Source organism: Triturus cristatus, chromosome 4_1 (assembly GCF_964204655.1).
Source record: "Triturus cristatus chromosome 4_1, aTriCri1.1, whole genome shotgun sequence".
Classification (NCBI taxonomy): domain Eukaryota; kingdom Metazoa; phylum Chordata; class Amphibia; order Caudata; family Salamandridae; genus Triturus; species Triturus cristatus.
Genome location: NC_140585.1, coordinates 1112341781 through 1112369393, shown reverse-complemented (window position 1 = coordinate 1112369393; position 27613 = coordinate 1112341781). Strand labels below are relative to the sequence as shown.

Here is a 27613-nt window from a genome sequence, read left to right as displayed (position 1 = left end):
AGCATTATTCAAAGTAGTTTATCATTATATATTTTCCATCATTGAGGTCCTAGTAAAAGGTCAAATGCGCATATTGAGTCGTGTTTCTTAGTCGAAATTGATTCAGTCTCAGCGATGAGATAAACTGATTGTAGGACTTATTTAAAAAAGAAAATCCTTAAATATAGAAGGTGTGTTTGCAAAGAAGAAGCCTCAGCTTATATTCTCTTCAGTTTACAGGCTATTAACTCGCATGGTTCCTCTATTTGAAGTGTAACGTGTAGGCTGACATAGCAAGATGGCCGCCATATCACGCGAAGTCCTCATTCTGTGTCCATGAACATGGGTGCAGGTCTGGGCTGAGGGGTTTACAGCAAAAACAAACAGCACTTGTATTCTATACACATGAGCTCAGCTGAAAGCTGTGAACGCGTTTGCAGAGTTCAGAGGATTTAGGCGCGTTCTCATGTCAAGCTCCTCATGAGACCCTCCCATGTGTAGAAGTCACTAAACGGGCATTGGACGTCAAGGTATGTTTTTGTAAAACAATATGTGGCATGTTCATCAGGGCAAAGAAACTAAGTGATTAGTGATACCTTCAGTTTTTGTCGGGGCTCGAGCACGATGCATTTTGGGAAAGATGGAGAAGAACAACAAGATGCACGGTAGAGATAGAACAAAATGACATCAGGTGTAGAAAAGCATGTTAGGTAAAGAAAGTAGTAGAAAGATAGCGAGAATGGTGAAGGGCAGATGAAGCGAAACCAGGAAGACGAGAGACAATACATGAACTAGAGACATAGTATAGGTTGATACAGAGGTAGAAAGAAAGAACAGTATGACTGTCAAATGCTCACGTGTTGTGTGACATAATCATTCGGTCTTGACTTTTTGGTTAAACGTGTTTCAATTTTTAGTTTAGCATTTTCTGTTATAGACCTGGTCAATATGAATCACTGTAGGATAAAAATACATGTCAGGTGTATGTCTATAGTACTGTAAAGTACACGCCTAACTACAAAACAAGAGGTCATTGTGCAATAGAGGTAATAATACATTCCAAAGGAGAAAGGATAGGGAGGGAGAAAATGATATAACGTTCGATCTGCTGTAATGCATAGAGGAGTTAAAGGGTCTGGAGTATGTGACAGAACAAATAGCAACATCGGGGAGGCTTTTTAAGACATAATACAGCAGAGAATAATAAGCCAACGAGGGAGGGTAGTTGGGCAGTATGGGGTAGCGTAGGAGAGAGAGCGTAGAGGGCCGAATGTTAATGTTAATGTTATCGGGTTTATAAAGCGCATAGCTGCCCGTGAGCGTCCCAGCGCTGAATAGTGAGTTGCAACTGTGTTGGCAAAGAGGAGAGAAATTGGGCTTGGAAATGGGGTTGGAGCATTTCGGCAGTAGATGATGGCATACAGCTGGCAACGTGGGTACGAGTTGTCAGCTAGGGTTAAGGGGCAAAGTCAAGATTGTGGGGTACTCTTCAGATAAATCCAGCAGCCAAAAAGTTAGATGTACCACAGAATCGATGGCTTGCCTCTTATGAAACAAAGTTTCCTTGAGTTGTGGGAGTTGGCAAACATCTGGAGTATGTTGAAGTATGTTATTACTTAAATACCTTCCTACCATATACCTCTACAAAGTAAACAACACACACCTAAAATATAACATAACAAATGTGAACATTTCATAATTTACCTAATTATCATTTAAATAATTAATTATTAATTATCTAAACGTATTTATGCTGTTGGGCTCCTATACAAGGGTTTTTACATTACTGCTGGGCTTAGATGATGCTTCTAGCGGGTGGTTTAAGGGACATTTTTGAAGAATTTGCTTCTTATCTTCATTGTTGTTCGTTGACTTTGATGATTCTGATCTGTGCTCGCCCCATCCTCCGTAGCCACACTGGGTGATAGTAAAGTCAGTGAAAGTATTTGAATTAGGAGTTGAGAGGATATTGCTAAAGTTTTAATCGCCATCTTAGTGTCTTAGATGTCCAATCTTCACTAAAGCAAACATTCATGCATAAAATTAATTCTGTTGTAATCTATTGGCTGTCGTTGTAATAATATTCATACTAATCAGTACAAATGTCTTCACTAACTTTATGGTTATGAATGTCCAAGACGCAAGCCCGTTTGTGCCTTTGAGCAACGCATAACTTCTTTGAGCAATTTAGCCGATGATGCAACATTCCATTATTATTTCTATGTAATTGAAGCACCTTCTAATGCCGTCTGTAGCACTTGTTCAACTACTTCCTCATTAATTGATTTGCTCTTGAAATATAATCCCAAAGAAAATGTGTGAAAATGATGATCACAAGAAAAAGACTGTTAAAAACCCTATTAGAATCATCATTAAAGAAATTACTTTAAAATGGGCCTTCCCACAGCTATAAGCACCCCTTTAACGTTATCTTAATCTTACACCTCAAATATATTTTTTCACACCCCCTGAGCGCTCTCATAAGAAGTCAATTTTTAGCGTTCATGTTAAACCAGGTTACTCTGATACATATCACTTGTGCTAAAGAAAAAACATCTTCAACTTCAATGTAATAACTTCCATAGAGAACCACACATATTTTGACTCTTGATCTTGGCTAGACCGGCCCAGCAAAAAGTTGTTAAAATAATCTTCACCTAAAAGAAGGCTAAAACAGCGAAATATTCTTTCAAAATATGTGTGTGGAGTCTTTGCAACAGAATCTGGACTGAAAGGCTTTTACGTTGAATTCACCACTTGTAAACAATGTTGTTGATTCTAGCCCTTATAATGGAAGCCAGGTTGGCTTTTTCAGTGTGTTCACCCCCAGACGTTTTGGCCTCTTGTTTTTTAACTTGTTTTTGTTGGTTTTAGGACTCTTCCACTTTACCACTGCTATTCAGTGCTAAAGTGCATATGCTCTTCATGTAAATTGTGTTTTTAAATTGATTTTTCCATGATTGGCTTATTTGTTTTACAACTAAGTCCCTAGTAATGTGCACATGTGTGTCCAGGGTCTGTAAATCAAATGCTTCTTGTGGGCCGGCAGCACTGATTGTGCCACCCACACCAGTAGCCTATCAAAGGGGTTCTCACACCTGCCACTGCAGTGTCTGAGTGCTGTTTTTAACTGCCACGCTAGCCTGGCAAGTGCATCCACTTGTCATGCCCTAACCTTCCATTTTCTTACATGTAAGACACCCCTTAGGTAGGCCCAAGATACCCCTATGGGCTGGGTGCAGTGTATGTGAAAGGTAGGACTGGTGTGTGTTACATGTCCTGCTAGCAAAATACTGGGCAATTCGTTTTTCACTATTACAAGGCTATCTGTATCATAGGTTAACATGAGAGTTGCTTTGTAACATCTAACAAGCTTAACTTTCTATGGGGACAATATAGATAAATGGAGTTTAGGCTTCCTAAACTCAGAATTTAAAGATGCATCTTTTAGTAGAGATGATCTTTTATATTGTGTGTTTGAAAATGCCACTTTTAGAAAGTAACCAAAGAAGGAATTGGCCCTAAATCAGTAAGGCCGGGCCAATATAATATAAACCACAAGAAATGCCAATACTGATGCCATTCGTTCACATCTTGTTCAAAAGACCACACAACTTTATTGGTATGATCTGCAAATCCGCTTTCGTTTAATTTCTTGATTTCAACAGATTGGTAAATTGCAATTCAAATGTTTAAGACATGATTTTACATTCGAGAACATATGAAAATGTTTCCAACATATACACTGGAATCACCAACAAACACATAGATAACATGCAAATTGCTTTGCAAAACACATTACAAACATAAACCCAAAAAATTAATGAAAATCACATACAAAACAATTGAAGCTCAGGTTCTGTACATTATTCAATTTTAATCCCAAAAATAAATGCCCCTGGCTGCTGTCTTCTCAGATTGTATTTGTAAATAGTTTTTAGAGGCAACGGGCCAAAGTGTAACCCTACTGAGCTCACTATATTTTCCGTACATAAAAAAAAAAAAAAAGAATTTGTTGTGAGCCCGAGTGTTGAAACATAGTTTTTAGAACACTTCCATGGCCAAACGAAAAAACTGTTGACGCGTTTCGAACCCTATCTGGTTGCTCACAGGGTTCTCCTCAGGACACAGAACACGTATGGAGCTGCAAAATTAAAAACAGGGGGCGCTGTAATTGAACCCAGCCCTTGACACAACACACACTCATTTGCTCATATTCCAAAGTCACAAGTCCCAATATAGTTACCTCTGTCCTTAACCTGCAAAGGATGCCCCAATTTTCAACCAAAAACCGTTGAAGAGATCAAATAAAGGCTTCCGCCAATACCCACAATCTACGAGAAAGTGACGTCAAAGAAGAAAAAGGATTTGTGTCAATGGAATGTATGATTGAGTTTGAACAGAGGTAGAAGAATTCCTTTCTGTGAAGAATAACACTTACTGTAGGGGAAAAGCCCAAGCTCTGGACTTGCACATCGTCTTTGTCCCAGTTTTCATACTTATCTAGAGGAGAGAAAAAAAAGGTAAGAGACCCTTTTAAATAGAACCCCCTGCTATCCTAATGCTCCAATGTGCTCGTTATTCCAATGTGAATAAGTTGATGCATGCGCAATGCACATTTAGATGCCAATCGGGGCTACTTGTAAGCCATTTAGCTGTCTGGGTCACATTTTAGTTAGCGATCAGCTACGCTTATGAAATGTTATCGTCCAAGTGATAGTAATAATCAACATCATACGCGGCTCCTGCATGAAATGCGCTGAGGCTCCGGCATCATATGGAGCACCTACGCCGCTGTCCCCGCATATACTGGGCCCCCTGCAGAGATTGACCACCGTGTACTACCTGGCCTGAATCAGCACATGAGAGGCTCGGGGGTAATTTTGCCAGCACAGGACTGCACGTTGACGCTTCGGTAAGTGCAGAATAAACAGGAACAATTTTCCTGGCCCTCTGCCTCCCTATTGCTTGGGCTCCTGCACCTGGACACCTGGATAGCAGGCACTGATCCACCAGGAGAAGCGCGGGCGAGACCCTCCACGTCTGAGAGCTGTGCCTGCATTGAACACGCTTTGGTCCACTCCCTCCCCCTCATAGCTGTTGACTGAATGCGGTGGTGGGGGCTTGGGCCTTTTGTTTGCCCGCACGCCCCCACACATCCTGATACTTTTAATTGCCGTTCAGATGTCGTGCCTCCACGCACAATTATCTGTCCCTACAATCACTGCACTGCGATGGCTGGCTTTCCTCTGCCTTGTAAGCTTTAATATGGTGAGGCCCCGATTGCTTTGATTCCCGTGCCCTGTTGCTACCGCCAGCATCTTGTCCTCCGCTCTGTCCTCCTCAAAATGGCAGCCCCTCGACTGCTCCAATAATGTCTCTATCGACCCACTTCTTGGATGCCTGCGATTACCGCGTGATGGAAGATGTTCCTCTGCCTTGTAAGCATTAATATGACACACCATTTTTCTAATGGCCACCATGAGTGGGCCCCTTTGCAAAGCACTCCTTCTCCCCTTGTTGGGGAGGGATCCAGTGTGAGAAAGTGCCATCTTTCTTGCATGGTATGCCCCCACTTTTTGCTGAATTGCTGAATGTACTTTGACTGAGTGTACCCTGGACTCCTGCCAATCAGGTGCCCAGGTCCTATGTTCCTTCCCTAAAAACACAAATTGGCAAACCCTGGCCACATGTCAGCCCCTGGTAAATGGTACCCAGGGCCTTGTGACCAGGGAAGGCCTCTAAGGGCTGCAGCACTCATTGTGCCACCCTTAGAGGCCCTGTACCCTTACACACACACACTGCCCTTGCAGGCTGGGTGTCTGGGTACAAGACAAAACAAAGAGTCGACATGGCACACATCCCTGTGTGCCATGCCCATCACCTACACTGCCTTGGCATACATCAGCCACCCCTCTAGCTGGGTGCCCTATGCCAATGGTGTGGGCACAGGAGCAGGAGCCCTGTGCTCCTACAGTACCCAGGTCCATTCCTGGGCACTGTAAGTGCAGTGCTGCCATTTAAGAGTACATGGTGCTGAGAGCTCGTCAAACACAAACTCCACAGCACCATAATGGCAACACTGAAGACTGAGAAGTTTGGTATCAAACTTCTCAGCACATTAAACCCACACTGCTGCCAGTGTGGGATTTAATGTACTAAGCACCCCATAGGGCATCTTAGAGATGCCCTCTAAAACCTATCCTACAATCCACGTCTGTTCTGAGGCTGCCTATGCTGCCCCACAGCAGACATGTTGCTGGACCCCTGGGTAGGAGAGCCCCTGCTTTCCTGGGCCTGCAACTATGCACATCCTGGGCGAGGTGCTAAATCTCCTCCCAAAGGATGGGCAGGGAGAAGCTTCAAAGGCTTGCCGCCTCTGTGAGCTTCCCCAGGCCACTGCAACCCCCCACTCTGGCGGGAAGCTTGGCCGGAAACCCCAAATAAGGACAGGGGATGTGCCAGCCTGCCAACCCCACCCCTCAGGTGGGGGAGGCGAGGTGAAGCACATCTCCGGGCTCTCGCCATCTTGAAGATGGGAAGCCCTGCCCAATCAGGACTAGGCTACTGCCCCCCTCCCACAGGAGAGAGGCAGGATAGGTGGTGTACCCACCCCAGGACAGGGACCCATTGGTCCCTGCCCTTCACCTACCTGTAACGCCCCTAAATCTAGTATTTAGGGGCACCCTGAACCTTCCTTCCCCAGATTCCAGATTCCAAAATCCGAAGAAGAGCTAGAAGAAAGAAGACCTGCCCTGCAGCTCCTAAGAAGAGGAAGACGCCAACTGCTTTGGCCCCAGCCCTACCGGCCTGTTGACCCTCGAACCTGCTCCTGCTCCAACCCGGCATCTCTTGTGGCCAGCAACCTCACAAACCCCGGAGGACCTGGCTACCTTTTGACTCTAAACCCCTGGGACTCCCATGAGTAGAGGCTCTACTCAAAATCTACTTCTAATCCCTGGCAGCAGCCCGGAACCACGAACCCAGCACACTCTGCACCAGCCAAACCTGGCCTGTGCCGGAGTGAACAAAGACCACGAGGACGACCCCACGGCGACTGTGACCCCGAGTCCGGCACCCAAGGACCTCCCTCGACACTCCTGAAGAAGCCTGCAGCCTCAGAACAAGGTGCCCCCCCAACCGCGATCAACAGAGGGTAAGATTTCCCGACACCAAAAGGCACACCGGCGCCCCGCGGCCCCCTGTGCCCAATCCCGGGGTACCTACCTATCCTCCAACTACCCAACTTACCTCTCGAAGTGGTGGTGGCACCTGAAGAATCCTCGTTCCCCGAGCTTGCAGTCTTTTTCTAAACCAGAGATTTCCCATTGAAATCAATTGAGCGCCGAAGGCTCAAAAGCACCCTGCACCCAGCCGCCCGAGTGGCATTGGCAGTGCAACTTCTACACCTATCTACTTCCCCACTTGCCCTGAGTAAGTGACCAGGAGCCCAGCTCCCACAGCCGCGTGGCCTGCTAGTCAGCAGCCACCAACCAAGGCCCCCCTATCCCTCATATGATAACATCGGGCCTAACTCTCTCTGCACCCGGCCACCCTTGTGCCGCTGAGGGTGAACCAACTGTACCTACCTGACCCTGGGAGAGCCCTGAGTCTATGCCCAGAACCTTAACTCTGCCAGTCGAGTACTTACATTTAAACCGATAACTCAATTTTCTCCATAGGGTAACATTGACTGGCTTTTCCTGAAATTTCTTTTAAGTGTGGACTTTTCAAAACTTAAAATATTCACCAAAAATCAGCCGAGTAACGAAAACGAAAATACTCACCTGCTCTTAGGTGAGCTCCCAGTGCTGGATCTTGGTGCCCAGCACTGACTCTGAAAAATACTTACAACTGTACTTACCAGTAACCCAATTTTCTGCCATAGGGAATCATTGACTGTTTTCTATGAAATATTTTTTGTCAACTTTTAAAATAGCAAAATATTGTCTAAAAATCATCACAGTAATTAAGTTGACTTTTATCACTTGATTCCAAGTACTGACCCAGGAGTGTATCTAGGATCCAGTCCTGGAATTCCAAAAGTAATCCTAAAAGTAATCTGTAGCAAATAACTTGAAACTTCCATTGAACTCAATGCATTATTGTGTTTAGAATTGTGTTGCCTATTGCAACCACTTGTAACTTTCTACAAAAGTCAATTGCATATTGCAAAAGTATTTATATAAAGCATCTCATTCTGAGAAAATATATTTTAATACCTATTGTTGGTTCTAAAATAAAACAAGCATATATTTTTTTATATATAAACCATTGGCCTAGAGCTCAGTTATTGAGTGTGTGAGACCATTTTCTGGCTGAGTGTGTGCAACAAATGCTTTACACTGTCCTCTGATACTGCCTTACTGCTCGACCAAGCTACCACTTTAGAGAGTAAGGTTATATCTAACTTTAGCCTCTGCCAAACCTCTGGGGACTGTGGACTCTGTACACCCTGTACCTATTTGGGAACAGTATATACAGAGCCACTTTCTCATATCCAGCATTTATGTCCTGGAGTCTCAGAGACCCCTCTGAGAGAATCCACAGCGACAAGGGAGTCTCACACAGCGGAGGCCTGGGTTTTTACCCCATTACCGCTGGGAGCACAGCACTGTACACCGTGACCGACGCGCTCAATGGAACTTTTTGGACTTTGCCCCCCCAGGCGGATAACCTTTCTGTGTGTACTGCGGTGCCTGAGCAACCTCTGGCCGATGACCGGTGGAGCTGTCCCACGCAGCTATAGAGGAGTTTGGCTCTGGTTCACCCCTCGGCCGTCACCTACCCAGCTGGACGTCGGACACTGTTATTCTTCGTCTCCCCGTTGTGCCTCCATTATTTTCCTCTACCTCCCCTATTCCTTCCCTCTCTCCCCTTTTCTTCTCTTCCCCCTGCCTATTTTTTTCCACTTGTTTATGCTATGCTTTTCTACGCATGTAATTCCTGTAACTATGCTCCAGTAACTGATGTAACTTTCTAACCTTGTTCTGAAACAATATTTCTTCCTCATGTAAAGCGCTCTGATACCTCCGGGTCTAGCCAGCCCTATATAAAACTCAATAAATAAATAAATAAATATCAAGCTAGTTATTTCAAGAAAAGGAAATGGAGTGACGGCTGTTTAAAAGATTCGCGGGGGAGTAGTATATTACACAATGTCCATGATGCTTCACCAAATTGCCCCTACAAACGCCGAAACACCTATGGTTTACGTGAATTGTGTGGAGTAGTTACGCTCTGCAGAAAGCGCATGAGCTAGTTAAAAAAGACAGCAGTTTACGCTTACTAAAAACAATGACATTGCCCAAGCTAATTCGCTCGCAAGCGCTAAGGGTAAAGTTAGTTTTTAGAAGTCTGAGATATCCCTGACTTAAAGCGAATCTTTAATGCTGAAGAGAGTGGTTGAAAGTCCATCAGCAAAAGGCCATATTCGATACGCTTACATTTGGCGTCCTACTGCATTCCAAATCAAGTTGTGGCGTGTAGTCGTTAGGTTGCAAGTGCTGTATTCCTCAGCCATAAGTTGTAAAATCAAATCTGACGTATGTTTTCACTTCCGGGTCAGATTGATATTGACCATCAAATTACTGTAATCCTTCGACAACCAAGAAACAAGAATAATGTTGTGGATTTGAAAATAAGGATGGGCGGTTTCACTTGTGGGCTTGTAAAAAAAAAAAAAAAAAACGCTTAAGGAAACACGGAGAGGAATTCTGTTCTTAATGTTTGTAGGCAACCAGCCTGGAGGCTGCTGGGAGATGTAGTGCCTTTAAAATGTATTGTATGTAGGCAAAGTTTTAGTGGGGAAAAACTTGCTATCAAAAGATCATTTATGCGACCTCCTTGAGTAAAGATTATTTCAGTGCTTGTGCTCAGGGCGCAAATCTTTTTGTTGTGTTATACCTTGCTGGAAATGATTAACTGAAGGACATGTATTCACTCCCCTCAAGTCCAAAATCTTTAGTTACAACCCATATATTAGATGTGCGAGTGGATGACACATCATTTGTAGACCAACCCCATTGTGGGGCACATGAAGCAACACAGAATCTAATCTTGTATCAAAAAATCATCCATTAGAATGGTAGCCATCACAGAAGCGAATGGGGTGTATTTCCTTGCTTATTTAAGAAGTCACTATCTCTAGTTGTGGTCTAGGAATTGTAGTGATTTGGGTGAAGGAAGTTCATGATCTAGGACACAGACGTAATTTCTACAAGAATGTACTACCTCTATAGCACATTGGTGAAAATGTAGCATATATAGTACATCAATGGAATAAATGCATTGTTGATCACATAAGCATAATCCAGACCAATTGTATCAGAGAATTACAAATTATGAAGTTCTGAGAGTTCATTCAAGCCAGTCATCGCAGTATTGAATTTTAAAATCAGGAATGCCTCCCACTGGTTAAGACAACGTTCCAAGTCTTCACATCTGTCGTTTTTGTTGTTTGACGAAATCACTGTCCACTTCAAATCCGCTTATATGTGTTTATTCTGTGTCCAGTGATTGACCAGTGGTGCTGTTACTACCTGTTTTCGAATTCTTGATTTGTGTTAGCAAATGAGCAAACAAATTTCCTGGTTGGTTTTCCCGATGTAAAGCATGTTACATGGACATATTATGCCATACACAATGTTTTTCGTTTTGCAATTAGTGAATGTGTTGTGTTTCCAATATTTAGACTGAAAAGAAAACAAGTCGCCTTCAATGGTCTGATTACAACAAACACAGGATTTACATTTCCAATATCCTTGTATTGGTGGTAAAATTGAGATGCTGACGCATGTTTGTTTTAAGCAATGGTTTTGGAAGGCAGCTCAAACAATTTGGTTTTCCACACTCTTCTCTTTTTTATAAGTAAAAAGAGGTTTTTGAATGACTAATCCCAGCTGGTAATCAGATGCCAGTTTTGATTGATGATTTTCTTGAACTGATTTGACTTTGTACAAAACGTGGACACACATACCAGTTGTTCTAGTTGGGGTTCATTTCTCTTAGTTAATAGTTTTTCCCGTGGTGTCCACCACGCTTGTTTCATCGACCTCTTCAGTAGTCTTTTTGGATACCCCAGTCAATAGTCTTTTTGGATACCCCAGTCAATCAATTTTGCAATCATATTGACCCCATTATGTTGATAATCCTGTTTCTCGGTACTCTTTCTTCTTACCCTTAAGAACTGGCCATATGGGAGATTGTCCCTTAAACTGTACTGATGGTGACTGGCATAGTGTAGGGCCTTGTTCCTATCAGTGGGTTTAGTGTACAATGTTGTCTTCAGCTCCCCTTCCGATGCATAGACTTCAACGTCCAGAAATGTAATGTGGCTTGCATTAAAATGTGCGCTGAATTTAATATCTGGTGTCCTCTCATTAGGCCAACTATGAAAATTACACAGTGTTTCTTCTGGTCCAGTCAATACGAAAAAATATGTTGTCTTTGTATCTCAGACATTTGGAGATTTGGTGTTTAACTGGGTTATTGTTGTATACAAATCTTTCTTCGAATCTAGCCCTATACATTACGGCAAATTCCAGAGCAAATGGACAACCCATTGCGGTTCCTTTGAATAAATACAATATAGGAATTCGAGGATACTTTCTAATAAAAAAATCCAGCTCTTTAGGTCCAACGTATCCTGAATCAAAACCAAGTTTGACTAACAAAGCTATTTCTCCTTGGATTTCCTTAGTTGGATCATTCTGAAGTTTCCTTTTTTTTTTTTAACAATTCTTTTTATTAGAACAAAATCGACAACAAGGCATAGCATCACGGAGTCACATAAAAGGTAGCTGCAAAACAAAGATACAGTAAGCGTATGCAGTAGGAATTACGAGGAGGAGGAGACATCTTCGTCTAGTGGTCGAGGGGGGTACATATGTTTCCACGATATACATTCCAAGGGGCCCATATCTTGGACCATTTACGGGGGCAGCCCCGAGCTGCGTATACAGACTTTTTACGTTGCATACACCAGTCAAGGTCTTTTTTCCAGTCCGCAATTATGGGCGCATGCGAGGCCCCCCAGAGCTGTGCAATGTTTCTTTTAGCTATTATGCAGCCGAGTGTGACCCATTGTGTGGCGTAGGTGTTGAGGTCTGTAGGTTCCCAGATGTTGAGGAGGCACCTGGGAGCTTCTGGCTGTATCTCAACCTCCAAAATTTCGCTCATGATTACATGTATTTTATGCCAGTACTCATGGATTAGCCTGCAATGCCATATGGTATGGATGAATATACCTGGCTGGGAGCACCCCCGTCTACAGGACCCATCAGCATGCACCCCCATGTGTACCAGTTGGGGGCCTGTTACATATATTCTATGCAGGATTTTGAGCTGTACCAGCCGAAGCCGCGCTGATATTGCTACTGTTTTAGGGGATGAAATCGCTGCCTGCCACCCTTCGTCATCCAATTCAATACCATCCCCGGTCCATTTCTCCCTCAGTGAGGTCAAGGGATCGCTCATGTTGTTAATAGGTTTTCTGTATGTTAGGGATATAGCCCTTTCGGGCACGTGGCCATCCAGGAGTCTGTCCTCCAGTGGGGAACTATCTGGTGGGGAGGTAGCACCAGGCAATGCGGACTGTAGTGCATGTCGGACCTGGAGATATCTAAATAACTCAGAGTCCGCCAGTGAGTAGTGATCCTTGAGTGCGCTGAATGGTTTTATCCTCTCTGGGCCCCACAAGTCTCCGATATTGGAAATGCCAATAAGGTCCCATTTGTCAAAGCCTTTAGAATTACCGAGGTACCCTAGTTTTTGCGAGTCCCAAAGTGGGGTGGAAAGTGTTAGCTTGTCAGTCCATCCCAGAGATTGGGTTGCCGTATGCCAGATCTTGACTGTGTGTTTGGTGGGTCCTGTAAGTGGGTATTTGTCAGGTTTGGAATATATTGCTCGTGTGTAGGTCCCGTTAGGGAGGATCCAGCGGTCCATACGAAACCCCGGAGCGTCAGGACGGACGTAGGTGCCGTGGTTTATTGCTGTGAGGTGTGCAGCCCAGTAGTATTTTCTTACGTCTGGTAGCCCGATTCCTCCGTCGTACCAACTGAGTGTGAGTTTTGGCAAGGCAATACGCGGTCTCCCACTCCAAAGGAGGTCCCTCTGGAGTCCCTCTATTTCTTTGAAGTAGGAGTTTGGGATGGGTCAGCCGCATTTTGTAATGCATAGAGGAAACTGGGCAAGGACATCATTTTAAATAGGGCTGCCTTGCCTAGTAGAGAGGTCGGGAGTGATTTCCAGTTCGTTATGTCACTTTTAAGCCGCTGCAAGGGTGGGACCAGGTTGCGGATATATCTGAGCGTCGGATCTAGAGAAATAAATATACCTAGATATTTAAAGCCGTCAGTAACTATAGAGATGGGGCAGTTCCGGGGCAATTGTGGAGAGTTCCCGTGGAGAACATATATGAGCGATTTCTGCCAATTGACTCGAAATCCAGAATATCTCCCGAAAACATCTAGGATGTCAAATACAGCAATCGGGGATTTCCTGGGAGAGGCGAGGTAAAGGAGAATATAATCCGCATAGAGGGAGATACGGTCTTCCCAGTCTGTCGACCATTGCAGCCCTCGGATTGTTGCGTCTTTGTGGATCCATGCTGCGAGGGGCTCGATGGCTAGATCGAACGGCAAGGGTGAGAGGGGGCAGCCTTGGCAGGTGCCTCGGCTGAGTGTGAAGGAATTGGATTGTTTGTTGTTAACTACTACTTGCGCAGTATAGAGGAGTTTCACCCAGCTAATGAATATAGGGCCAAATCCTAGTTTTGTTAGTACTGCGAAGAGGTAAGGCCATTCAAGGGTGTCTAACGCCATCGTGGCGTCTAGGGACACTATGATGGCCTCTTCGCGGATGGTCGGGGCTCTACCCAGCACCCCATGAACTCTGCGCAAGTTCAGGGCAGTATTTCGCCGAGGCATGAATCCTGATTGATCGGGATGTACTAAGTCGCCTATCACCTTAATTAGTCTGTTAGCGAGCACCTTCGCTAGGATTTTAGGCTCAGTGTCGAGCAGGGAGATGGGCCGATAAGAGGCACATTCGGTTTTGGGTTTGCCATCTTTATATATAGTGACAATAGTAGCCAAACGTTGATAGAGAGGCAGCATTCCCTCCTCCAGACTGCTAGCATACATGGACTTCAGGTAGTGGCTCAATTTGTCAGGGCGAAGCTTGTACAGCCCGATAGGGATACCATTTGGGCCAAGGGCCTTACCCGGGCATAGCGCTCGTATTGCTATTGCAATTTCCTCAGTGGAAAGGGAACTATCTAAGAAAAGGCGATCGGCCTCTGGGAGTGTAGGGAGTGCGATGTTCTTGAGTAGGTCAAGGGAATCCGCATTTGTATACGGGGCAACAGAGCTATAGACTGTGTGGAAATGGGCCGCGAATTGGTTAGCTATCTCCTGGGGATCCGTTATGGGATTGCCGACCTCTCCTATGAGCTTTGGGACAAGGCGGTTAGAGCGCTCCATATTGTCAAGCCAGGCGATCAGTTTCCCTGCTTTGTCTCCCCAGTCGTAGATCCGGCCCAGCCTTTCTTGCCCCATTAATTTGGCGCGGTCAGTGACTAGAGCCCTATATTCGTCCTGGCGTATCTGGAGTGCATGAAGCACTTCAGGCGTGGGGTTTGAGTTAGCATCTTGTTCAAGTTGATAGATCTGGTGTTCAGCGTCTGAGATGTCTTTAAATCTTTCTTTTTTGGCTCCCGCTATGAGGGACAAGGCTTGACCCCGGACCACAGTTTTAAACGCTTCCCAGAGTGTCTGCGGGGATTCAACTGTATTTTCATTTTCCGTGAAATAGTCACCAATGGATTTAATCAGGTTTTTGCGTGTCGTAGGGTTTTTGAGGTGCCAGGGGTTGATAGGGGCGTTACACCCTATTTGTTTGTAGTCTAATATTATGTGGGCCCACAGAGGGGAGTGGTCAGATATACCTCTGGCAAGATGCCTGACCTCATGAACGTTAATAACCTGGGAGGCGGGGACAAGTATATAGTCTAAGCGGGAGAGGCTGTTATGCGCTCCAGAGTAGAAAGTATGTTGTATTTTGTCCGGGTTATAGGTTCTCCATATGTCCACCAGGCTCATTGCCTCTAGAAAGCTAGGGAACGAGTGTGCCGTTGGGGGTAGTACACGAGGCGGGTGTCTATCTAGCTCGCCCGATACGACGGAGTTGAAATCCCCACCGACAACGAGGTGTCCCTCAGGCAGCGCCAGCAGCAGAGCACTGAGGTCAGTAAAAGTAGCTGGTTGCAGTCCAGGGGGTGCATAAACAAATAGAAAAGTTATATTGTGACCCTCCCACGTGCCCGTGACACCAACGTATCGCCCTCGGTCGTCTATGTATGTGGATGTGACAGATAGCGGGAATGATTTTTTTTTCATAATGCCCACCCCTCTCGAGTTGGATGTAAATCCCAAATGTGTAACCATCGAGTATCCTCCTCTGCACATTGCCCTACACTTGTTGCCTATTTAACCAGTTCGACGCTTGTGACGGAGCGGTTCCGTCACGTGCGTCGGTTGCGCTGTGCGCATGACGGAACCGCTCCGTCATGGCCCCGCCCGCGCATGGAATCTTCAGCGCGGCGCGGAAATCCGCGCCGCGCTGAAGGGGTTAATGAGTTTCCTGAAGCAGGACTATATCAGGGGAGAGTCTTTTTATGTGCTGTGACACCACACTTCTCTTAATTTTGTCCCCCAACCCGTTAACATTCCAACTTAAGATTTTAACTTCCTTGTTTCGTTGCGCACCCATCTGCGTGCAATCAAGATATAGTACTGAGTTTCACGTTTAGGGACTATGCTGTCGATTACATTCAAACAACAAATGACAATAAGAAACAATCCCCCCCCAACATCCCCCCTCCCTGCACTCTGGGCTCACAACTACCCATCTGACTAAAAAATGCAGAGTGCCTGTCGCCCATCAAAAAGGAAAAAAAAGAAAAACCAGCTAAAAGAAGAACATGGGGGGGAGGCCATGGCTCTCTGCCGATCCCCTCCCCCGTTGTAAAGAGCCATCCAAACACTGTGTGGGGAGGCCAATCTAGGGAACAGTGGTTTACGTCATGATAAAATGCACAGTTAATCCCCGGTGGGTATTAAGAAGTCATGATCCGGTTTCAGGCCACGATGGAAGGCGGCGGCCTCGCTGCCGTTCAAAGAGGCAAGCTGCAGGTACCTCATTCGGTTCAGCAGCCAGCAGGGCCACTCTCCAGAAGATCCCTCCGACTGTCCAACCATTCAGATGCGGCGTCCGGAAGGTCGAAAAAATAGGTATTCCCATCCGCCTCGACACGCTGGCGGGCAGGGAACAGCATGGCGTACTTTAGTTCTCTGGCTCGCAATCGCTGCTTGACGTCTTGGAATGAGCGCCGGCGCATCTGGACTGCGCGAGTAAAGTCAGGAAAAAAAGTAATAATTGCGTTGTCCAGGTGGAGCGGGGGAGCGACTCTGGCGGCCTGGAGGATCATATCCCTATTTCGGTAATTCAGTAAACGAGGCAGGATCAGGCGGGGCGGGGCTCCCGGCCGCGGGCGACCCCCGTGAACTCTGTGCGCCCTTTCGACCACAAAGAGCTTGGAGAGACCCTTTGGCTGCAGTTTAGTTGTGATCAGGTTCTCGATGAACAGGTCTACAGTAGGGCCCTCCATTTTTTCTGGTACCCCCAGGACGCATATGTTATTGCGCCGTAGTCTTCCTTCATAGTCATCAAGCTTGTTTTCTGTGGATTTGCGAAAGGCTGTAACGTCAGTCTGCACTTGTGAGATGTCTTCTGCCAGGCCTGAAGTGGTGGTCTCGAGCTGCTTTACCTTTTCTCGATATTTGGCGAGGTCCGCCCTGATTAGGGTCATCTCAGAGGATAGGGTATCGATGGACGTTCGGACTCCATTAATCGCCGCCATTAGATCCTTCATGGTCGGTTCAGGAGGGCCCGCTCTGCGCCCGCCCGGGGCATGTCTCCTACTACCTTCTTATCGGGTAAGTCTGTCACAAGACAGGCATAGTGATCAAGTTTGCTCTGCTGGGACGCCCTCGCGCCCTTAGAGTAGGGCATGTTGGGGCCCCCGGCCCAGCCACCGAGGATACGAGGCTAGCCCTCACGAAGAAAGGCACCAGAGCAGGATGTTTAGGGGGGGGGTGTCTCCCCGGATATGTCACTTAGTGCAAGGCAGGTACGTGTATCGCCACAAAGCTGCGTCCCGTGATCGCCAGCGGGTCCCACAGGTCAGGTGGATCGCCCCCGCCTCCTCCCCGTCACTCCGTCACAACAGGGTCCTGCTACGTGCAACACCGGTCCCCAGAGTTTCAGAAGGTGGTATCAGGCCTCTAGCGCACGTCCGCCTCGTGGTAGCACCTCTCCCGTCCTGTGCGCCTATGAATCCACCAGGGAGCCCCTGAGGGCAGAAGTGCCAGTTTCAGCAAGGTGCATCGCCGCGGTATTCCCAAAGGCCATGGCCGCCCGCGGCGCAGACTGTAAGATCCCTCCAACAGCGCTCAGGGGTCCCGCCTCCGGGCACAGTAAAGCAGCAGTCAGGGCAGTCAAGGAGGGCCCAGCCCAGTATTGCTATCACTCCGCGGCGTGCCCCGCTCCCCTACCTCAGGCAGCAAGGCACCACTCGTCCTCCGCAGCTGGTCACCTCAGCCCGGCACGGGTCCCCCAGCGCTCCAATCCTCCGAGAGCAGCGCCCCCCTCTCCGCCACCTCCAGGAAAACTGCCGACTCTCATCAAAGTCCCCCGCCGAGGAAGGGGGGGGGTCTCCCCCGATGCCAGAGTTCCGCAGGTCAGCAAAAGGCAGCATCGGAGGTCCCGGCAAGGCACCCCACACCCGCGGAGCGCCGCAGCTCCAACGAGGTTTCCTTCAAATCAACCATCGCCGATGCTCACCAGCAGGGGCGGGGGAGGAGAGCAGGGGCGCTTCGTTATGTGCTCTTCTAATACAGGGGGCAGGGGGCCGCCGACGCCGAGGCACCCCTCGCTGTCCAAGGGCGCCCCGAGTCTCGGGAACTTCCGGTAGAGTGCAGCCGCTATGATCTCCGTGCCGCGCCGATACGTAGGCACACTCCAGTCCCAGGCTTCAATATCTCCCCCGGGCCTCAGATAACGGGACCTACTTCTCAGGCTTGGAGGCACCGCCGGGGCTCCGTGAGGCATGTGTCGGCACCGCTCATCCCAGGGACTCCGATTCCAGCGCCTGAATTAAGGATAGTTTACAGGATAGTGATCGGGGAGGAGGTTTTCGGTGGAGCTGATGAGCTACGCAGCCATCTTGCCTCGAAGCTAGGCCACGCCCCCGAAGTTTCCTGTATTGCTCAGTATTCTGAATCTGTCTCGGCGCTTCTTGTTGGTATTCGGGCAGTGGTCCGATGACAATTGCCCCGCCTTTGTCAGCAGGCTTTATTATTACAAAGGAATCATTTTGTAGGTCCTATAAAGCGTCCCTTTCATCCTTTGATATGTTATGTTTCACTAAGTTGGATATCTTCTCCATGTTGCCAATCGCAGAAAGGACTGTATGCTCAAACATGCAAGTTTCTTTGGGTATTTTGTTTATTGGAGGGCAGAAAACTGATTTATTTCGTTACCCTGTCACCTCCGTAGTTACTGGACAATCGTTTTGTGCAAAATAAGCTTTTAGTTTTAATTTCTGACAAAACTCAATTGTCTCCGCTTTCATCCTCACAAAGTCCGTATTCCTCGTAGGAACAAAAGAAAAACCTTTCTGCAAAACTTTAGTCTCCGCCAGGGACAATTGTCTGTTGGATTTGTTAAAAATGGGAGAGGCTTCTATATTTTGTAATACTGCCGTCTCGTCGTCATTTCTCATGGTTGGTTGATATATCTTGTTCGTCCTCTGGGCCGCTGCTGGCCTCTTCCTAAAAAAGGTTGTTGGTGTTGCTGTTGATTCCTAGTTTGTCTGCTTTGATTTCCACTGGTCTCACCAGTATCAGATTCCCCACTTGAGGAAGAGGAAGTGTCCGAAAAGGAGATGAAATTACGCCGTGTTCTTGCAAAGTAATCCAGTAAATATCTCCTCGAATCAAGGCGTGATTAGAGGTCAGGCTTCAGATAAGGATATGCACTTACCAATGTGAATTTCCTATTGTCTTTTCCAAATTTGGAATCTTTTTTGATTAATTGTGAAATCCCTAAACTCAAGTATTTCCTTTTCCACCTTGGCCAAGAGTGTTTTTGCATCATTTATAGATTGATTATCTTTTATTTCTTGCTGCAATTTCAAGAAGTAGTTGTTGCGATAACCGTTGTGCAGAATTACACAGGCATTTTCTGTTAGAACATCTGAAGGCTGGTACAATTCGAGCCTTCTTGCAAATAAATAATATGCCGGTGATTATCACTGAGGACGCAACTTATAAGAAAGCTTACAGCTGCATAGGGACGAAATGTAGCAGAGACTTAATGGTGCTCACAAAAGAAAATGCACAGTGGTTATTGCAACAACAACTTCTGATTTTAAATTTCAATACTGCGATGACTGGCTTGAATGAACTCTCAGAACTTCATAATTTGTAATTCTCTGATACAATTGGTCTGGATTATGCTTATGTGATCAACAATGGATATACTCCATTGATGTACTATATGCTACATTTTCACCTATGTGCTATAGAGGTAGTGCATTTTTGTAGATATTACGCCTGTGTCCTAGATCATGAAATTCCTTCACCCAAATCACTACAATTCCTAGACCACAACTAGATAATGGAATACACACCATTCCCTTCAGTTACGGCTACCATTTTAATGGATGATTTTTTGATACGCGATTAGATTCTGTGTTGCTCCATGTGCCCCACAATGGGGTTGGTCTACAAATGATTTGTCATCCACTCAGGCATCTCCCAAGAGATGGGTTGTAACTAAAAATGTTGGACCTATCAGTACTGATATGGCGGAACAATCAACCGTCACACAGATAAGGGGAGTGAATACATGTCCTTCAATTAATTGTTTCCCATTTCCAGCAAGGTATAACAGGACAAACAATTTTGCGCCCTGAGCACAAGCACTGAAATAATCTTTACTCAGGGGGGCCGCATAAATGATCTCTCGATAGCAAGTTTTTTTCCCCACTAAAACTTTGCCTACATCCAATACATTTTAAAGGCACTACATCTTCCAGCAGCCTCCAGGCTGGTTGCCTACAAACATTAAGAATGGAATTCCTCTCCCTGTTTCCTTCAGCGTTGTTTTTTTACAAGCCAGCAAGTGAAACCGCCCATCACTATTTTCGAATCCAAAATGTTTTTCTTGTTTCTTGGTTGTCGAAGGAGTACGGCAATTTGATGGTCAATATCAACTTGACCCCAAAGTGGAAATATACGTCGGATTTGATTTAACAACTTATGGCTGAGGAATCCAGCACTTGCAACCTGACGACTACACGCCACGGCTTGATTTGGAATGCAGTAGGATGAAAAATGTAAGTGTATCAACTATGGCCTTTTGCCGATGACCTTTCAACCACTCTCTTCAGTGTTAAAGTTTCGCTTTAAGTTAGGGATATCTCGGACTTCTAAAAAACAACTTTACCTTTAGCCCTCACAAACGAATTAGCTTGGGCAATGTCATTGTTTTTAGTAAGCGTAAACTGCTTTGTTTTTTAACCTGTTCATCTGCACTCTGCAGAGCGTAACTACTCCACACAATTCACTTAAGCCGTGGGTGTTTCGCAGTTTGTAGCGGCAATTTGGAGAAGCATCACTGACATTGTGTAATATCCTACTCCCTGCGAATTCTTTAAACAGCCGTCACGCCTTTTCCTTTTCTTGAAATAACTTGCTTGATGTTGATTATTACTATCACTTGGACGATAACATTTCATAAGCGCAGCTGATCGCTAACCAAAATGGGACTGCGTATGTAGATAATTCACCCGGACAGCTGAACGGCTTAGAAGTATTCCAGATTTGCATCTTAATGTGCATTGCGCATGCATTAACTTATTCGCATTGGAATAACAAGCACATTGGAGCATTAGGATAGCACGAAGTTCTATTTAAAAGGGTCTCTCCACTTTTTTCTCACCTCGAGATAAATACGAAAACTGGGACAAAGAAGAGGTGCAAGTCCAGAGTTTGGGCTTTTCCCCTAAAGTAAGTGTTCTTCACATAAAGGATTTCTTCTACCTCTGTTCAAACTCTATCATACATTCCATTGACACAAATCATTTTTAGGTCTCGCCTGACCCAGCGCATGCGCTGGTCTTGCGAGATATTTTGAGAGGGCTCCAAAAAGTGCTACCAGGCCAGCCTAGAGCTACAGTGTATGTGCGCGGGCGCGCGCGCCACGCTTTTCCGCGATTACTTTCGCGGCCGCAGGGCCGCTTTGAGGTTTGATCACCTTCGCGGCCGCAGGGCCGCTTGGCATAGCCAATAGGTCTCGCTTTTGGGACCCTATAAGTATTTACTTATGCAACTGTTGCATGGTTAAACACTTATAAGGTCCCAAAGGCGAGACCTATTGGCTATGTCAATGCTTGTTCTTTTTTTACGTCATTTTCTTATAGATTGTGGGTATTGGTGGAAGCCTTTATTTGGTCTCATAGACAGTTTTGGGGTGAAAATTGGTGCTTCCTTTGCAGGTTAAGGACAGATGTCACTATATTGGGACTTGTGACGTTGGAATATGAGTAAATGAGTGTGTGTTGCATCCAGGACTGGGTCAATTACAGCTCCCCCTGTTTTTAATTTTGGAGCTCCACATGCGTTCTGTGTCCTGAGGAGAACCCTGTGAACAACCGGATATAGTTCGAAACGCGTCGACAGTTTTTTCATTTGGCCATGGAAGTGTTCTAAAAACTATGTTTCACCACTCTGGCTCATAACTAATTTTTTGTTTCTAATGTACGAAAAATATAGTCCGCTCAATAGGGTTGCTCTTTGGCCGTTGCCTCTGAAAACTATTTACAAATACAATCTGAGAAGACAGCAGTCAGGGGCATTTATTTTTGGGATTAAAATTGAATAATGTACAGAACCTGAGCTTCAATTGTTTTGTATGTGGTTCTCATTCATTTTTTTTAGTTTATATTTGTAATGTGTTTTGCAAAGCAAATTGCATGTTTATATTTGTAATGTGTTTTGCAAAGCAAATTGCATGTTATCTGTGTTTGTTGGTGATTCCAGTGTATATGTTTGAAACATTTTCATATGTACTCAAGTGTAAAATCATGTCTTAAACATTTGAATTGCAACTTAACCAATCTGTTGAAATCAAGAAATTAAACAAAAGAGGATTGGCGGATCATACCAATTAAGTTGTATGGTCTTTTGAACAAGATGTGAATGAATGGCATCAGTATTGGCATTTCTTGTGGGTTATTTTATATTATTTTATACTTTTTATAAAGTGAGCATTTTCCTGCTTAACTATCCTGTGTGCCTCTGCCATTCGTGTATTCCCTGTCTGGGTTAGAGTGACAGGAGCAGGGGAAATGCATTCACACTAGACAGACACGGGGGGGGCTTGATGTGTGTCCTGCCTTTGCGGGGTGACTCATAGCCATTCTGAATCGACCTGGCTACATTTAAAGTAGTGGGAGGAGTTGTTGCTTGCTGCTTGACTGGGGGTGAATGTTTTGATTTGTTCTGCATTCCGTCCATCAATTGTGTTCATTTGCTTTCTCGCCCTAAGTGCGCCAGGTATGCCCAGACGTGGGTCCTGGGCTCACTGTGCCACTGGAATCAAGCTATCCTGGCTGAAGAGGGGTGAAACCCCGAAACCGGTCCTAGGATGCTTGTTTCCGGACCAGGGAGGACCTGGCTTGGCAGTTCGGGCTGGACTGTTCCCATGAGGCACAGGGTCAAGACTGATTTGCATTTGGCCAGGTCTAAACTGGGGTGGCATGGTGAGCAAAAGAATGATGGATTTAACCCAGATCTCTTGACTGGGGGTGAATGTTTTGATTTGTTCTGCATTCCGTCCATCAATTGTGTGTCTGTTGCTGAACGGACAGTGGCTACCACTCACGAAGATGTCTCCACCTCTAGTGGTGAACTTGGTATGAGCCAGGCCGAACTGGTTTATTTGTACTAGAGGATATTTGTTTGTACCAACTTCAAAGGAAAATGTGGTATAAATATTGGAGTTCTACCCCAGAACTTTAGATTTCTTCTGGACTAAGGAACCTGCCAGGAAGAAGAGATGGAAGAGCTGCCAGGAATATTACTGCCCTTTTGCTGTTGTGCTGTGTTGGGTTGGCCTGCAGTTGCTGCTTCTGTCTTGGGGAGGGAGAGAACTGGACTGTTCTTTCTGCATTCTAAGTATCTCCAAGTACTTCATTTAGAGCTTCCTCCTTATGGTAATCTCAGGGAAATCAAAGATTGCAACATCTTCTGGGACTGGCTTCTGTAACTGGATGTTTCAGCTGCCACAGAGGAGAAAATGTAACCAGACGCCATCATCGACGCCGCTGTTGGCTCCGTGACCTGAAGGCAGCGCCGCACTTCGCACCACAATGCTGGTCTCACCAACGATGCCGCCACCGACCCGCTGCTTGCACCGTGACCTGTGGGCACCGCACTCCGCACCCCTTCGCTTCACACCGCCGCCCTGGTATCCCCTACGATGCTGCGGCTCCATCACCTATGCCTCTGCCTGCACTGTGACCTGTGAACACCACTTGTGGAGAACACAGAGCACCGTCCTGCTTCGCACCGCAGCCCTGCTCTCAACAACAACACTTCTCCAAGCTGACATCGACAACGCTGCCTGCACCCTTGTTTGGGGGCACTGCTCTTAAGTGACATGACTCACCGCCCGTCCCACGTCGCAGGCTTGACCCACCGACGTCTGCGACGACTCTAGTTCGTCAGCCGACGCCGCTGCCTGCACCGCGACCTGTGGGCCCGCACACGGTATTGTTCCATCTCGCACTGCTGCCTTGGGTCTACCGACAACAGCGCTTCAGCAACGGCGATGCCACTGCCTGCACCGTGATCTGTTGGCACTGCAACAAGCACAGCCCCGCTTCACACCGCAGCCCTGGTCTAACCGATGCCTCTGAATGACTGTCACCGAGCTGCTGCCTGCACCGCGACCTGAGGGCACCGCACGTTGCAGAGTTTCACGTCACACAGCAGCCTCGACTCGTGCCGCTGCTTCTGATGTCAAACTTAAGGAGTTTGATCTGCAACACGTGTGACTTCAAGGGCCCGAAAACTCCTGCACCAACTCCTGGAACAAACGCGTGCCGACGCCCCTCCTTCAGATCTCACCGCAAGGTCTGTTGTCCTGCATCTCCAAAGGTACTGTTTTACATGTCTCCCTAACACTGTAGCTGGCACGCGATGCTGCAGTCGGCCAGAATTGTTGGATCTGTTTGCTCACGATGCCGTGATAGCCAAAGACGGAGCTATCTACTTCAAGGAACTATCTATTTTGTGCTTTATTGGTATTTGGATCACTGTATGTTGGATGTTTATCATTTTGAGTCTTGCTTTACACATATAAATATTTTGATATTTTTCTAAAACTAGTGTGGTGTCCTTTTTTTAGTGTTTTCACTGTATTATTGTTTGTTATATGCAAATGCTTTACACATTGCCTCTGAGAAAAGCCTGACTGCTCATGCCAAGCTACCAAGGGGGTGAGCAGAGGTTATTTTAGGCCTGTAATCCCCTTATCCTGACTAGAGTGGTGCATTCTGCCTGGCTAAGGTGCATATGCTAGCCAACCAGAAAACCCATTTCTAACATGCATTCACTGCTTTAAAGTCTTTATGAAGCCCTGTTTCCAGTTTACCGCACAATTCACCACAACAAACCTCTACCTTCCTCTATAGAATGTGGACATGAGGACCCTACCCACCCCTTTTATACTTTTTGTCCGTTTCCAAAATGTCCTATCAGCTAGGCTCCTGATCTATCTATATAAAACACACTCTATATTAGTTTGTTCTACTGATGCGAAGCTGGGTCCCTATGCCACAGCATCTGAAGAAGGGAAGCTGCAGTCGAAAAGGCTTTATTCCGATGATAGAGTAAGAGTCAGAATTGGACCCCGGCCATGACGGTCGGACGGTTGGTCCTAGCTCCATCATAATCAGCCCCTAAGTCTGTCATGTGTGACTTATGACACTTGAAAATCATAAAATCAAACATAAAAACTTACAACCTGTAAGACCTGGGGTCACCAAGCCCTAAGGGGGTAACGTGACTCGAGCGGCTGGGCACCCAAAGGCTTCTGTGTAAAGCGACCATACAACACACGCAACCTCTGAAGCAGGGAACGCACACAATAAGGGACGCCACACTGTAGGGTTTATGCAATAACTCAAGTTTATCCAAGCAGATAGGCATAAAGACAGTTCAATATGTAAATGCAATTCATCAGATATAAATGCAGTTCATTATATGTAAATGCAATTCACTAGAGGTAAATGCAGTTCATTATATGTAAATGCAATTCACTAGAGGTAAATGCAGTTCACTACATCAGTTAGCATCTGTCGCACTATATTCACCAGCAATTCCCTCTGAGGCCCTAGGCCACACTCGTGTAGCTTGACATCCGTTGGACGGACTGGGAATCGTAGCGCCACACCTGGGGTCTAGTGGGGGCTCAGGACCGACTTCGCGGGCTTCCCGCCCCTTTGGTACCCTTAGTGCCTCAGTGGGCAGTTACCCCGCTACCCGCGATAACTGCACCGTGAATCCTTGTGAGCAGAGCCTGCGGACATAGCGTTACTCGTAATAAGTACGCATCGAACACTTCAGAGCAAAGCCTACGAACACAGCGTTACTCGTGATAATTGGGCATTAAACACTTCAGAGCAAAGCCTACGAACACAGCGTTACTCGTAATAATTGGGCATTAAACACTTCAGAGCAAAGCCTACGAACACAGCGTTACTCGTAATAATTGGGCATTAAACACTTCAGAGCAAAGCCTGCGAACATAGCGTTAATCGCAATAATGGAGCATCGGGCACTTCAGAGCCAAGCCTGCAAACATAGCGTTACTCGTAATAATTAAGCATTGAACGCTTCCGAGCCCAGCCTGCGAACATAGTGCTACTCGCACTAATCAAGCTTCAAGTACTTCTGTGCAGTTCGTGGGGCACAACGCTGCTCGACAGTCTCGGAGACGAGGGGCAATCCCTCGGCGGGGTGTCAAAAGTCTTGAGTGGACGGGGGGACTCCCACAGAGGGGAATCAGGGTCTCAGGTTGCAGTGCTGCTCCCGGCCGGTAGGGGGCGCACCGGGTCCGGCCCAAGCCTCCCGGGCTTACCTTGATCTCGACGTCTTGAGGCGTCCCAACCAGCTCCGAACTCCGCAGTCGGTCCTTCCGCAACGGGGCAGGCCACGGCCCCACACACCTTCCCTAGCAGCTGCGACGGCAGCGACGGGGCCCCGGGCTTCTCCACGGGCCTCGACACGATGAGGGGTGATGATGCACACTTCAGGCTTCCGGGCCGCAGCGGTGAGCGCGCTCTGGTCCCCGCACTCCAAGGGGGGGGGGGGTCAAATTAAGTGGGAGAGCTCCGCGCTCAACGGGGATGGATGCCGGGGATCCTAGGCCAGGTCAGGGAGTGCAGGGGTCTCAGCGCTGGTACCTGGTTGATCCCGAGCACTTCTGCAACCAGCTTTGGCATAAAGTTTCAGTTGTCAGTTCTGGCATGCAGTCTCAGCATTCAGTTTCAGTATGTCGTCGTGACATGAGGTTTCAGCATTCAGTTTCTGCATTCAGTTGCTACCTGAATTCTTGATGGCGCAGATGTCTCTGGCGCCCTTAGGGGGTTCTGTTCCTGGGGGGTAGGGATTGAGTTGGCGACCAGGTCCTTCCTAGTCTGGCTGTGCAGAGGTTCCCTGGGTCCTCCTACTGCTGGGCAAGATCAGTGGGCTTTACAGGATCCCTCACTCACTTAAGAGGCAGCACCTAAATCCTGTCACTCTCAGAGGCATAAGTCCCTGGCTAGGCCCTACCACCTAAAACTCCTGCGTGGATTCTCCAGCTCTCCTTTACCCCACTGGCCAACTAACTAGAAAAAGTTCCCTCCCTCACTTAAGTAGCCCTAGGTCAGGTGACCTCTAGCCAAGGCGGCAAAAGTAAAACCACACCTCCCTTCTAGAAGGTTCCAGCACATTCCAGGAGCTTCCCCATTCTACCTATGGGACAAAAAAAGGCGGACTGGTGTTGCAACATTGTTGTGGGGTTCCAGCCAGCTCCTGGCAGCTAGGGTGCTACTAATGAAGACCACTCCGCAGTAGCAGGGGCCTGTGGCAGCCATCTTGGGAGAAGGTAGCACCTGCACCTTAACACTGATTGGCAATGAAAAGGCGCCCGGAGACCTAAGTCCAACATCAAAATGAGGGTGGAAAAAATTAGGCGCGATCAAAAATAGATGGGGAGACCACCCTAGGGCTGACAGGTCCAACACAACCCTAAATTGGATACTTACATTTTTTATCTCTGTTCATTAACTTTTGAATACAGTAAAAGTGTTCACATACATAGATTTGTGCTGAACTGCATAGAGTCCATTAAGCATCTCCCATGCAAAGTCTCATTAAACAAGGGTCGTGTCAGTTTCTACATCAGTACACAACAGAATTTGCAGAGTGTGCTGTCCAGGCACCCCAGACATAACTAT

The 27613-nt window shown here is 46.7% G+C and overlaps 1 protein-coding gene across 3 annotated transcripts in view; it reads left to right on the top strand.

The window, feature by feature from the left end:
* Positions 1 to 314: 314 nt before the first annotated feature.
* The window catches only part of DUS4L (dihydrouridine synthase 4 like), a 144050-nt gene continuing 116751 nt past the window's right edge, over positions 315 to 27613 (top strand). The window contains exon 1 of one of the 3 annotated variants that reach the window (XM_085654123.1): positions 315 to 509. The gene's annotated coding sequence lies outside the window, so the exon portion shown is untranslated. The remainder of the gene's footprint in view (positions 510 to 27613) is intronic. The other 2 variants (XM_085654122.1, XM_085654124.1) reach the window with 2 other exon arrangements.